Source organism: Idiotropiscis lumnitzeri, chromosome 4 (assembly GCF_059441095.1).
Source record: "Idiotropiscis lumnitzeri isolate Australia: NSW breed Sydney's pygmy pipehorse chromosome 4, RoL_Ilum_1.0, whole genome shotgun sequence".
NCBI lineage: Eukaryota > Metazoa > Chordata > Actinopteri > Syngnathiformes > Syngnathidae > Idiotropiscis > Idiotropiscis lumnitzeri.
This window is the reverse complement of record NC_142394.1, coordinates 78,436-90,919: the sequence shown is the minus strand read 5'-3', so window position 1 is coordinate 90,919 and position 12,484 is coordinate 78,436. Positions and strand designations below refer to the sequence as shown.

Sequence of the window (12,484 nt, the reverse complement as noted above, 5' to 3'; positions counted from 1 at the left end):
GTGCCCCCGTGACCTTAGTGAGGACAAGCGGTACAAATAATGAGTGGATGGTTGCACATGATTAAAATGACATATTTTCAAAGAGAAGAGTGGTAAAGGTCAGATTGTCTTATTTTAATCATGTGCAACCAATGTACATGATCTAGTTGGGGACTTTTTATGTACATGGCATACAGTAACAAATATAGACACTGGCATAACTGAAACGTTAAAGCCAAGTACCTCAACGTTGGTCGCGTACATACTTCTTTGCCCTGTTTTTATCATAAATATTTGTCGACTTTGGGCATGTGAAGCCATTTGACACTTTTCTGTGATTAAAGGCTTTATAAATGCATTTAATTTTACTTGACTTTTCTATTTCTCAAAGGGCTTGCTGATATTACAGAACAAATGGGCAATTGGAGGCGTTGCTCAATGCAAACAAGGCTAGACATGAGCGAGCGTGGCAATTTCGAGCAGGTGGGGTTTATCAAGAAACATTACTTACTGGTGTGGATACGACAAGCAGTCGCACACTTGATAGATCCATTTTTTTTTTTTGCACTTAAACACACTCTAAATTTCAGTTGTGTAAAGGAACCTAGTATAAATTGAGTTTCTGGCCACCAACTCAGGAGCCAGCACTTATTATCATGTTTCACTATAATATATGCCAGTTTATCACATTTTAATCATGGGCAACCAATGTACATGAATTACATAAACGGAATACTTTTTTCCGAGGGGTACATTTGCATTCCCGATTTGTTTCCCTCACTAGAGGAACAGTAACACTCAATGGGTCGCAGTCGCAACGTCGCAATTTTTTGTGTTACTTGTGGGATGTGGCACCTCCTTTCAAGTCTGACCACTTTGTTTTACGCTATCTGTCCTCCCTGTCGTATTTTTCTTTTTTGTACGCCGCCAACTTAACTGACCAACAGTACTTTATTGTCTTCTTTTTTCCCACAGCGCTGATTTCCCTTTTACAAAGCATTGGCCAATTGTGGCTCATTTATTTAAATTTACTGCTATTATATTGACCTTTGGGCATGTGGAAGGCGGGGCATGTGGGTTCCCAAGTTCAGTGACTTCTCAAGGAAAATATTCATCGTCAGGGGTGTGTACGTATGCAGCGTTTGATAGGTCCAATTTTTTTCCATATGCTATTTTCAGCTTTTGTGCATACGTCCACTTTTAGTTCGAATCCTATGCACTCTTTGATAAGAGATCCATAGTCTGTAAATAGTAGCATCCAAAGAACATGAACATTTGGTTTGTGGGCCAAGCTAGCGAGCTAACCGCACATTTGGACTGGACAATTATGGAAAACATAATAATCATGATTATTTTGAGTGAGATTGAAATTACAATTATTAAAACATTTTCATTGAGTTCAAATCTTAGTATTTATTCCACTAAAACTCAACTACTCAACAGTTGTCTCTCTAGTCACTTATGTTACAGTATCTAATCTAGTCTGTGCTGAAAGAGTTGGTCTATCCAGGGCAAAGGTATTGAGATTTTTTGGGGGTCTTTCACCAACACCCTTGGATTCTTCTTGTCCTCTTTGAACATTTTGTACTGTTCTTGCGGTCATCTTTATAAGTCAGACTTTAGCTATTTATGATCGTCAGTCTTACAATGGACAGATCAACATACCGTATTTTCGCAGTCATAGGACGCGCTGCCTCAAAGGGCGCAACACCTGTTGAGGGTGCTATTTCTGTCTTTGAAGCACACACTGGGCGCGCCGCCTTACAAGGCGCTAGCTCAGCTGCTTTTAGCATAGCAATAGCTCGCGCTGACTCAGCCCATGGCAATTCACTTTGCCTCAATACCATAAGCAATCGCCACATTTCAAAGACAGTTGCCATGATACCATTGACAATCACTATCATTAACAATGACTCTAACCAATAATAGGTATCATGGCAATAGTCTACAAGACTACGTCAGGGGAGGGACTTCACTGGTCACCACACTCCTTAGAGTCACGGTTTCAAAAAAAATAAAAAAAATCAGCATACAAGCAAACAATGAAACAAAGAAATAAGATTAACACAAAACATGTATCTCTCATGCCATCAATATACCAAAAAGAAATAAAAATAACAAAATGATATAGCAATGGCTTCTTGGGAGCCATTAGAGCAATGCCTTCTGGGAGCCACTCAGACTCAGCCAAATCACATGGCTGTTTAGAGAGATTTGCATGGCTGTTTAGAGAGATGTGCTGTTATGCTTTGGGCTTTTTGTCTGTTGTCTAAACCTGGGACGTTTCTTGCTTGCAATAATATAAATGATAAGACAGACTACAACATTCTGGACAGCTGCCCTTTTGTCCAGCTTTCTCCCACACCATCACCCAAACACCATAGTCACATAATGTATAGTCATGGTCACTTTGAAGCATAGATGACTCACACTTTGTTCAGCAGGGTGTGCTAACATTCACTCCGAACAGCCCAATGTTCGCGAGTGATACTTTGTCCATATAATGAGCGCAGTCGCCTTACAAGGCGCTGTGTTAGTTTAGGGGAAGATTTGGGACTTTTAAGTGCGCCTTATGACTGCGAAAATACGGTAAATGCTTTTATAGAGAGACTTTATTTGCCCTTACCAGCTTCATGCAAGTCAACAATTCTTATTCATTGATGTTTTGGGAGCACTTTTGGGTATGTAGTAATTGGAAATGAGACTGTTCACATACTTTTCAACTTGCACTGTGAATGCCCTGTGTTCATTCGGTCATATTTTATAACCAGTTTATGCACAAATTCAGGCAATTCCACAATGTTAACATATCCTCTCGTGTATGTGTCTGTGTGTATAATTGATGGATGAGCAAATAAAATGTGATTTATTTTTCCAGTGCAGGGGGTCACCATGGACTTCGGGACCTGTTTTTTCTTCATGATTTGTCCATGAATTCTGCAATGAGTAAATATTTATCATGAGAAATAAAACTTTTCAACTTGCACTGTGAATGCTTTGTGTTCATTAGGTCATATTTTATGACCAGTTTATGCAGAAATTCCGGCAATTCCACAATGTTCACATATCCTCTCGTGTATGTCTGTGTGTATAATTGATGGATGAGCAAATCAAATGTGTTTTATTTTTCCAGTGCAGGGGGTCACAATTGGAGTCAATGAATAAATATTCATCAGGCGGCATGGTAGCCCGACTGGTTAGCACGATGGCCACAGTGAGAGACAGCAGCGGGCGTGGGTTTGATCCGGCCTTCCTGTTTGGAGTTTGCATGCTCTCCCCGTGCCTGCGTGGGTTTCCTCCGGGGACTCTGGCTTCCTCCCACATTCCAAAAACATGCATGGCAGGTCGATTGAACACTTTAAATTGCCCCTAGGTATGAGTGTGAGCGCGGATGGTTGTTTGTCTCTGTGTGCCCTGCAATTGGCTGGCAACCAGTTCAGAGTGTCCCCCGCCTACTGCCTGAAGATAACTGGTATAGGCTCCAGCACCCCTCGCAACCCTTGTGAGGAAAAGTGATACACATAATGGATGGATGGATAAATATTCATCATGAGAAATAAGAATGAGTTGCGATCTTCTATACTGTGGTATATTTTGTTGTTGATGTGTGGGTCTGACTCAGCTTCCCTCCAGACAGGTCGCAGAGCATGGCAGAATTGGTGATGGAAAAAACTTCTCTGACATAGCCATTTTGTTAGAAAGAGATTTTATTCTCGTCACATTCTGATGTCAAAAGAAGTCTCCCCAAAAAGGGAAAGGTGTCCCCTCTCTCCGGCCTTCCCTTCTTATAGGGAATGGCCACACAGGACATGAATATCTAATTTTACCTTGTTGCATATGTATTATCATTCTACTAGTCTTCAACTTTGCCCCAGAAGCCCCCTAAGGTGAGAGCAGATATGGTTGCTCTTTGAATTGGCCTTCTGATGCCATCCAGTCTGCTACTATCCCCTTGAGTGCTCTTTACATAAATACTGGTCAAGCCTTTTGTCCCCCAGGGCAGTATCTCGTTTACATTGGAATTTCAACACAAAAACTGGTCACATCTTTAATCTCCAATCCCCTCATAGTTACTTAAAGAGAATTCCTAAAATGTTCATAATAGTGGCTATAAAAATACACTACAATACAATACATCACACCCTCAAAAGAGCATCAAACAGCTACAGCTTTATAGGAGTCCTATAAACATAGATTTTATTATTTGTTTTGTTCCCAACTACCTGTTTCTAAGATTTACAGTAAACAGGTTGATGCATTTAAGAAAAGAGCAGTCTAATTTTTGCAAACCTTTTGCCCCCGTTTCTTAATTTAAAAAAAAGACTTATTTTCAAAACATGGAAAATACCTCTGTCAGACTGAGCACACATTCTATATAAACGAATTGCACATAACAAAAACGTCGTATTCCAAACAAAATGAAAATTAATACAATTCAAGTAATTATAATAAAACAAATGAAAAAGCGATCTTATCAGAAAATAAAATCTTCATATCATATACCATCAAGTCTTGCTTGTCCTTGCAACCCCAAAATTTCTTCACAAGAATTTGTTTTGTCCAGACCCAATAGCCAAAACTTGGCATTCCAATTAATATTGTGTTTGTGGACCATGAGTTATGCAGTAAAATCCACCTGTTTTTACACATCTCAGGGGGCGACCATTTTGTCGACTGAAAATTACATCACACTTGCTCAGGGCTCAGATAACAACCAATCGTGGCACAGCTTCAGAAAACAGATGAGCCGTGATTCGCCATGGAGAATGAAACAAAATTAAATTTGGCGGGCACAATTCACGACACTGCGGTAAAATACCCTGAATGGTCGATTCAACTAGTGAAGCCGATTCTTTGAGAAGCTCTCTTCACTGCATACAGATATCTTAACCTGACCTGCGCACTTAGAATTGTGTTTTTATTGAATTAATAACAGCAGTTGGCAAAAACTGTGGCAAGGTAAGACAGCTGCCTTCTGGCTTCAACTGCGAGGGGTGTATTGACCGTTCAGAAAATTAATTTTTACTTTAATTTTTTTGTTTTTTTATCTTTGCAGTAAATACTACAAAGTCCTAGTCTGTTAACCTTTACTACGCTTACTAATTTGCATACTTTGTATCATGTTTTGTGGTGAAAAGTGAGACCACGTGACTTAGACATGCATGGTGTCACGTGGCTAGAGGACTGGAAACTTAAATCGACATAAAAACGACACTTACATCAACACGTACATTAACATCTAACAATGACACATCGACATCGATCAATGACACTTACATGACACTTGCTTCGACATCTAACGACACTTATCATCACAACACTTCCCCAAATGATATGTCATGACAACATATACAGAGACAGTAGGTGTGACAACAATTTCGGCACAAATGGAACCCCATGGAAAAGTCAGTTCATGTGACTTAGCCATGTTCTGTGTCACATGTGGCTGGAGGACTGGAAACTTACAATGACATCTTACGACACTTACATCATCGTCAAACAACGCCATTGTTTAACAACAAAGTTAAATGACACATGTCACATGCACAGTAGATGTGGCGACATATTTTGACACACATCGAACCTCATACATATGTCATTAATTAATTAAATTAACCACACAATGCATTCTGCGGGCCACAGATATGCAAAATAGGTTGATGTGTCACACCGTGCCATGGCTACGTTTGTTTGATTTAATTTGCATTATTATTTTTTTAAACGAACAGTGACTTAAGGTTGTGTGTGAAATAGTAACATCCAGGCCAATTGTTTTAGGGCGCAGGGTGAGGCCTAAAAAGTCCTTCAGAAAATGAATTCTGCTCCGACATCTGGGAACTATACAATTTTTCCTTAAAAAATAAAAGGGTGTCATGCTAAGCGTACAGCAAAAAGGTTGTTGCAAAATATTCTGCCCAGGCATTTTAGACAAAACTAGCGTCGTCAGGGTGTATGTACATATGCGGCCGACATAATAAGATTTTTGGACTGTCTTTATGGTAGCTGCATTTGATAAACAAAAAGGCAAAATCGTAGTCTGTGTTGTTTTGTCGAGCAGTACAGATGATGAGGAAAACTTATCAGAAATGGTTGAAAGTACAAAATATTCGCAATGGAGACAGTGCTATAAGCACATAGCTTCAGTGAAGCACGAAAAGAAATCATAATGTTACCGTCGGAATTGCTGACGACGATGGCTCAAACTGAGGGGTAAGTCTGTTGGAGTAGAGTCACAGAGGAAATGAGAAGTATTTAGTAAATGAACTTTAAAAGCCAAACTTACTCCAATGCGTGTTTGTTCTTTTGTATTTGTTAGGGATGTTTCTATCAAACAAGCCTAAACAAATGAATCAACCAGCCAAGATCGTCTTTGTCACTCGCGAGGAGCAGCCCCTTGAACCGTCAGAGGCGAAGCTGTTGGTTCCTGCTCCCGCGTGATTTTTATTGTCTCACATCAAAGGAATTTGAACATGCAGCTCATACAGGATGGGAAACCTCAAACTTTGACTTTCTCACACTCGCCCACGCTCTTCCTGCTTATTAAACAGTTTCTCTTTTACAAGATATCTTTTTGGCTCAAACTGCTGGTACTCCTCTTGCTGAAAAAGGGAGTGACTTCACTTGACCTTGCGGTGCCAGGCATTTCATCTACTTTTTATCAGTCTGGAATGTGCACCTAGTTTGTGTCTTCCTGCAAGTGCAGGCACTTCTGTTAACACTGAATCACATAGGTACAATGTTCAATTGAACTTCAATTGACCTGTAAGCATAGTTTGAAACTTGATAATATGACAGACTAATTTCTTTGACAGTACTCAAGAAGAAAAGGGTCAAATAAAGAGTCAACAACTGATACTTAGTTTCTTCGATTTCTGGAGTTCAGGAAATAGTACAAAGACAGATATCTGGGCGGCTTTTTCTAAATCTCACGTGAAACTACTCGGGCGAGCACAGTTGAAAAAAAGCGTGCATCTTTCAGCCCAGCTTCAGATTTTATATGCGTTTTTTTTATGTCAAGGGGAATGTCGGTTGAATCGGTCGTCCTCGCTCCCTCCCTCGGCACGGGTCCACGTCCAAGGGAAGGTTCTCTCCAGGTTAGTCATCGTCTGGAAGGTTGATTCCCATCTGGTCCCCAGGACTGGCACGCCAAAGCTGGCCTTCTCCGGCGGGCCGTCTCTCGTCCAGCATTCCCCTGTAATCTTGTCAGTGTGTATGTGCGTGTGCTTTGATCTCAAATTGTTATGTCTTTCGGAATGTGTTTTTGCGATAGCGTCCCTGTGACACCGCCAGTATCCAATTTGGTATGTTTGCATCTCTACAGCCAACGAGGAGAATGTGCTTCGTCGTATTTGTCCATGAAGTGCTATGAATGTGTGCAAGTTTGTCTCACTACTGAAAATGTCAACAAACTTCACACATTTAAACTAAGTACTATAAATTTAGCATATGCGAATAATATAAATCAGTAAACACAGGAAATGACTACAATGCCAGTCATACCTATGCACTGTACTTCTAGTTTCATTTGATAAATGCTTCTTGTTTAATCAATGTTGAACATATCCAGTAAATATGAACCTGCTAAATTATGTCCCGTAAGTGTTTAAAATAATGCTAGTAATCGTAATACAATCCTTCAATCCTCCTTTTGGGCTCATTAAATACATGTGGGGAACGTGTCAAAGGGGAGAGGTGGTCATGCAGTATTTTGTTTTCAAATTTTTTTTCACCCATAAGGAGTTTTAAGTGTTGACATCTCATGTCAACGACAGCCATGCAGAAATGAATGAGTTGAAGATTAGTCCAAGAAGAAAGGAAGCAAACAAGTGCAACACGTTGAAATGGAAATGAGGGATGGTAACAATTCAAAGGCAAGAGTGTTAGCGAAATCTTGTCAACGAGGTTGGAAAGAAAAAAAATTGTCAGGCCAATAAATGAAAGATATTTGCAAGACAAGATCAAAAGTTTGGGAAAATGCTTGAAGTAGAGTATGGAGGCATGAACCCTGATAAAGTGGGAAAGGTCATAGATTACCATCACATTAAAGAGGGGAGTATTTCTCGGCACAATTACAGTATGAAGTTTAGAGATGAATCAGAAATCTTGCGGATAACATAAAAAAGTGCTGAATATTATAAAACAAAATCGAGCATGACCTCTTTGTTGGCTAAAAAAAAAAATGAAAGGAATTTGTAAGGAATTCTGAGACTGGGCCACCGGAGGAGAGGCCCTCCGACCTCATCAGTGAATAACGATCCATAGTGGAATTCCTACACCCCGGTTCTTGTCATGTTTATAGGTAATATTGTGTCCAAAGCAAATCATGATACATTACATTTGTCTTGTCCCGCTGTGCAAAAAAGACGCTTTCTCCTTATAAGAATATATTTATAAATTGAATCGTAAGTAGAGCACATTTTGAATGACAAAGCAGTTGCTTCGCAACGTAAGCATGGTCTTGAAAATGATGAATAGTTCAAATAAGGGTGTATTAAAGAAAGAAAACAAAGATCATAAAAGGGTAAAAACATGAGTGGAATATCCATCCATCCATTATCTGTACCGCTTCTCTTCACTAGGGTCATGGGGTCCTGGAGCCTGTCCTAGCTATCCTCGGGCAGTAGGCAGGGTACAGGACTGATTGCCAGACAATCGCAGGGCACAGAGACAGACAACCATCCACGCTCACACTCACACCGAGGGGCAATTTAGAGTGTCCAATCAACCTGCCATGCATGTTTTTTTGGAATGTGGGAGGAAACCAGAGTACCCATAGGAAACCCACGCAGGCACGGGGAGAACATGCAAACCACACAGGAAGGCCCGGAGTTTGAAACATAGCCACAACCTCTACCCTGTGAGGCCATTGTACTAACCAGTCGTCCACTGTGCCGCTAAGTGGAATATGATTTGTTAATATGGTTAAGCACAGAACTATAAAGATGTTTTTTGCGGTGGTACGTGTTTCATCAAACCGAAGTGGGTTACCGTTCTTAGTTCCCTTCTGTTCTCTCTATTTGTTTGTGTCCTCCTCCTTCTTTGCCTCCTTTTCTTCTTCTCTTACTGCTCCGTCGTCCCCCTCTTCTTTGTCTCCTTCTTCTTTGTCTCATTCTTCTTCTTTGCTCTCCATGAGTGTGTCCAATGCAACTAAGTAAGCACAGTTGGTTGTGGCGGTTGTGGCGGTTTTGACGCGTTCTGAGGCAACTTCTGCTGTTGCTCATTTCGCTGTGTAGGGTGAGATGAACTTTTGGCCGCCTCGTGACCACATCACACGCACGAGGGCCGGACTAAAATCCACCAAGACCATTTATAATTGAGCCCTTTTTTTTTTGGCCACTCATGTCTTCTTGTTTGTTTATCCTTGAGAAGAATGACGTCTCCTTCCTTAATGTTGGTTGTTTTGTGATGCCATTTCTGCCTAGACTGGAGGCTGCTCAAATATTCCTTACGCCACCTGCTCCAAAAGTTGTCCGCAAGGAACTGAACACGTTTCCAATGGCTTTTCAACATGTCCTTCTCACCAACGTTAACACAGATCTGAGGAGCTGCATGTGTTTTTTGTGTCAGCAGCATCGCAGGTGAAAAGATGTGAGGATTTTCTGGGTCTGACGATACTAGCAACAAAGGACATGCATTTATGATGGCCATTACTTCTGCAAGAAATGTAGTTAGGATTTCATGAGTCAGTTGCACATAACCAGCCTCCCTGAGCATTTGTCAAGTACCCGGCGAGCCACTCCAATCATCCGTTCCCACGCGCCTCCCATATGGGACGAATGTGGTGGGTTAAATATCCACTTGCATCTTTGGTATTGCAGATAATTTTGTATCTTTTCTTCCTCCGATGTTGTTGTCATTTCCTTGTGAGCACCCACAAAGTTCGTGCCGCAATCGGAACGTAACAGGTTTGCGGGTCCTCGCAGAGCAAAGAAGCGCCTAAATGCATTGATAAAACTTGAAGAGCTTATTTCCTCCACGACTTCAATATGGACTGCCCTTGTACATAAACATGTGAACAGTACTGCCCATCTTTTACTATTTGCTTGCCCCCCTCTTGTTCGTCTTGCAGTTACCTCCCATGGGCCAAACATGTCCACACCCACATAGGAGAAAGGGGGTTCCATTTTGAGTCTGTCAGCGGGCAAATCGCTCATTATTTGTTCCTCAAATTTCCCTCTCAATCTTTTGCATGTCACACATTTACTAATAACTTTACCAATACATCGTTTTCCTCCGATGATCCAGAAGCCACCTTCTCGAACAGCGCCTTCGGTGAAATGCCTGCCTTGATGGTTCACCTTCTCATGGTGATGGCGCATTAGGAGGATAGTGCGTGGTGTCTGCCTGGCAAAATTATGGGGTTTGTTTCTTTAACTCCCAGCTCTGCACGAGAAATTTGACCACCAACTCTTAATAGCTTATCTTTGCCAATGAGGGGGTTCAGCTTCAGGAGTGGACTATTTTTAGAAAGATTCTGTTTCTCAGAGATGCATTGCATTTCGTCTGCATATGTTTCAAGCTGTAGATTTCTAATGATTACAGTCTCTGCTTGTTCTAACAATTCAGGGGAGATAGCGGTTTTACAGATGTGCCATCCAGAGCACTTTGTGTTGGTTGTAAGCTGAGAGAAGCATCGGGCAATATGAATAAGGTTTGACACGGCTCTCTTAAGTGACTTCCATGTGGAGAAACGCTCCAAACAATCTGAACTCAGTGCAACTTTAGTGATGCTTGTGCAAAGTATCTGTACCTCTGGGCGCACCTCTGGGTCATTGTCGGGGTCCAGCAAGTCAAATCCTTGTTGCTCCAACTGGATCTCGGGAGAACGCTGAAGGAAGGATGGGCCCATGAACCATATTGTGTTTTGTAGTGCAGCAGCTGGAACTGATCGTGAACCATGATCAGCAGGATTGTGGTCGGTCGCGACATAATGCCATTGCTCAGGAGTGGTTGACTCTCTGATGCAGCAGACACGGTTGTTTACTTACACGTAAAAGCGCCTGGACTGGTTGTGGATATAATCAAGGACAACTTTGCTATCTGTGTAGAAACTGATTTTGTCTATCAAGTGATCAATCTCATCACATATCACTTCTGCCATTTCAACTGCCATTACTGCGGCACAAAGTTCAAGCCTAGGAACAGTTAGCTCTGGCTGTGGGGCAAGTTGTGCTTTCCCTAGGACAAATCCAACCTCCATCGTGCCATCAGGAGCTATAACTTTGAGGTATGAGACTGCACATATTGCTTTCATAGACGCATCTGAAAACAAGCATAATTCCGTGCGTTCAGCTTCGGATAGTGACATCTTGGTGTATGGACGGGGAACATGGACCTCATTGAGACATTGCAGGGACTGCTGCCAAGTCACACAAAGGGCAGTGTTTGTCCGGGCCTTCTTTAGGTGAAGCAGTAACATCTGTTTTGTGCACTGACACTGTTCTGCGAATGTTACTTTGATTCTTCACATACTTGTCTTTTTTAACATCACTGGTGACCAGTGTCTGCGGATTGAAACTCGGGTCCTTGCGTCCCCTTGCTTGTGTTTCAATAAAATCCAGAAAGAATGTGAATGGCGGGAAAGTCACTATAGTGGCCTTCCGTTGTCTCAAAATAAGCTACTTGCGCGGGGTTAAAGACGCAGTCACAATTGAACGAATGGCGAGCCAAGTTGTCAATTTAATGTAAACAAGATTAACGTGCATTTGTTTGTCACATGTGCTTGTCTCAAAATTATTTGTCCTCATCCTCCATTCCAAACTACAAAGAAATTAATCTGTAGAATAGTTTGTTTTAGTTGTGAGCTGGTCAAATACTGTTCCGCTGTCTTCCAAGTACCACACTTCACCGCACAGGTGCAATAATCATGAAACTTAAAGGTTCACAGGCCACACCACCATCCCTCGTCTACAGAGGGCACCCTCCATACTGCGCTGCCCAGTAAGGCAACAGTGGTGTCAAATAATACATTCATTCTGGCCCCAACATTCCTGCCCCTAATTGGTGATGCCATAAAATCAATTACCCGAACTAATAATTCAAGGGGCCAACAATTTATAGTCTCTGCAAAGAATCAACACAAAACAGTCATTTACTGCATAAATATCCATATCAAATTCATTACTCGTCTTGAGTATTAGTCCATGAAGTTCAGAGTTCATGAAAGGAACGTGCGTAGTCTATGATTTATTAAATAAACGAGCATAGTCCATAATTCATGAAGCAAAAGTTTGCAGTTCGTGCTCTTTGTGTGTATCAAGTGTGTCCAGCAGCCCGTGTTATATTTCCGGCAGTCCCAGGTGTATGCAAAATGTGTATATGTGCCCTCGTGCATGCATGTGTAGGGACTGTCGACAAGGCTTCAAGCGCAGTCCACTGCTGGCAAAAGAAGACAGAGCTTGTCCACCGGTCTCTGTAGAGTGCTGGTCTTGGTTCTCACAAGTACACTTCGAACAAGCCCCTTCGATCCAGGAAACGTCTTCACCACACGGCCCATGAGCCATGA

General features: G+C 41.6%; 1 protein-coding gene across 2 annotated transcripts in view; it reads left to right on the top strand.

Annotated features, from left to right (window-relative positions):
• The first annotated feature begins 370 nt into the window (after positions 1-370).
• The window catches only part of LOC148337720 (uncharacterized), a 22,372-nt gene continuing 10,258 nt past the window's right edge, over positions 371-12,484 (top strand). For both annotated transcript variants that reach the window (XM_088293105.1, XM_088293104.1), the window contains exons 1-2: positions 371-462; positions 2,858-2,925. The gene's annotated coding sequence lies outside the window, so the exon portion shown is untranslated. The remainder of the gene's footprint in view (positions 463-2,857; positions 2,926-12,484) is intronic.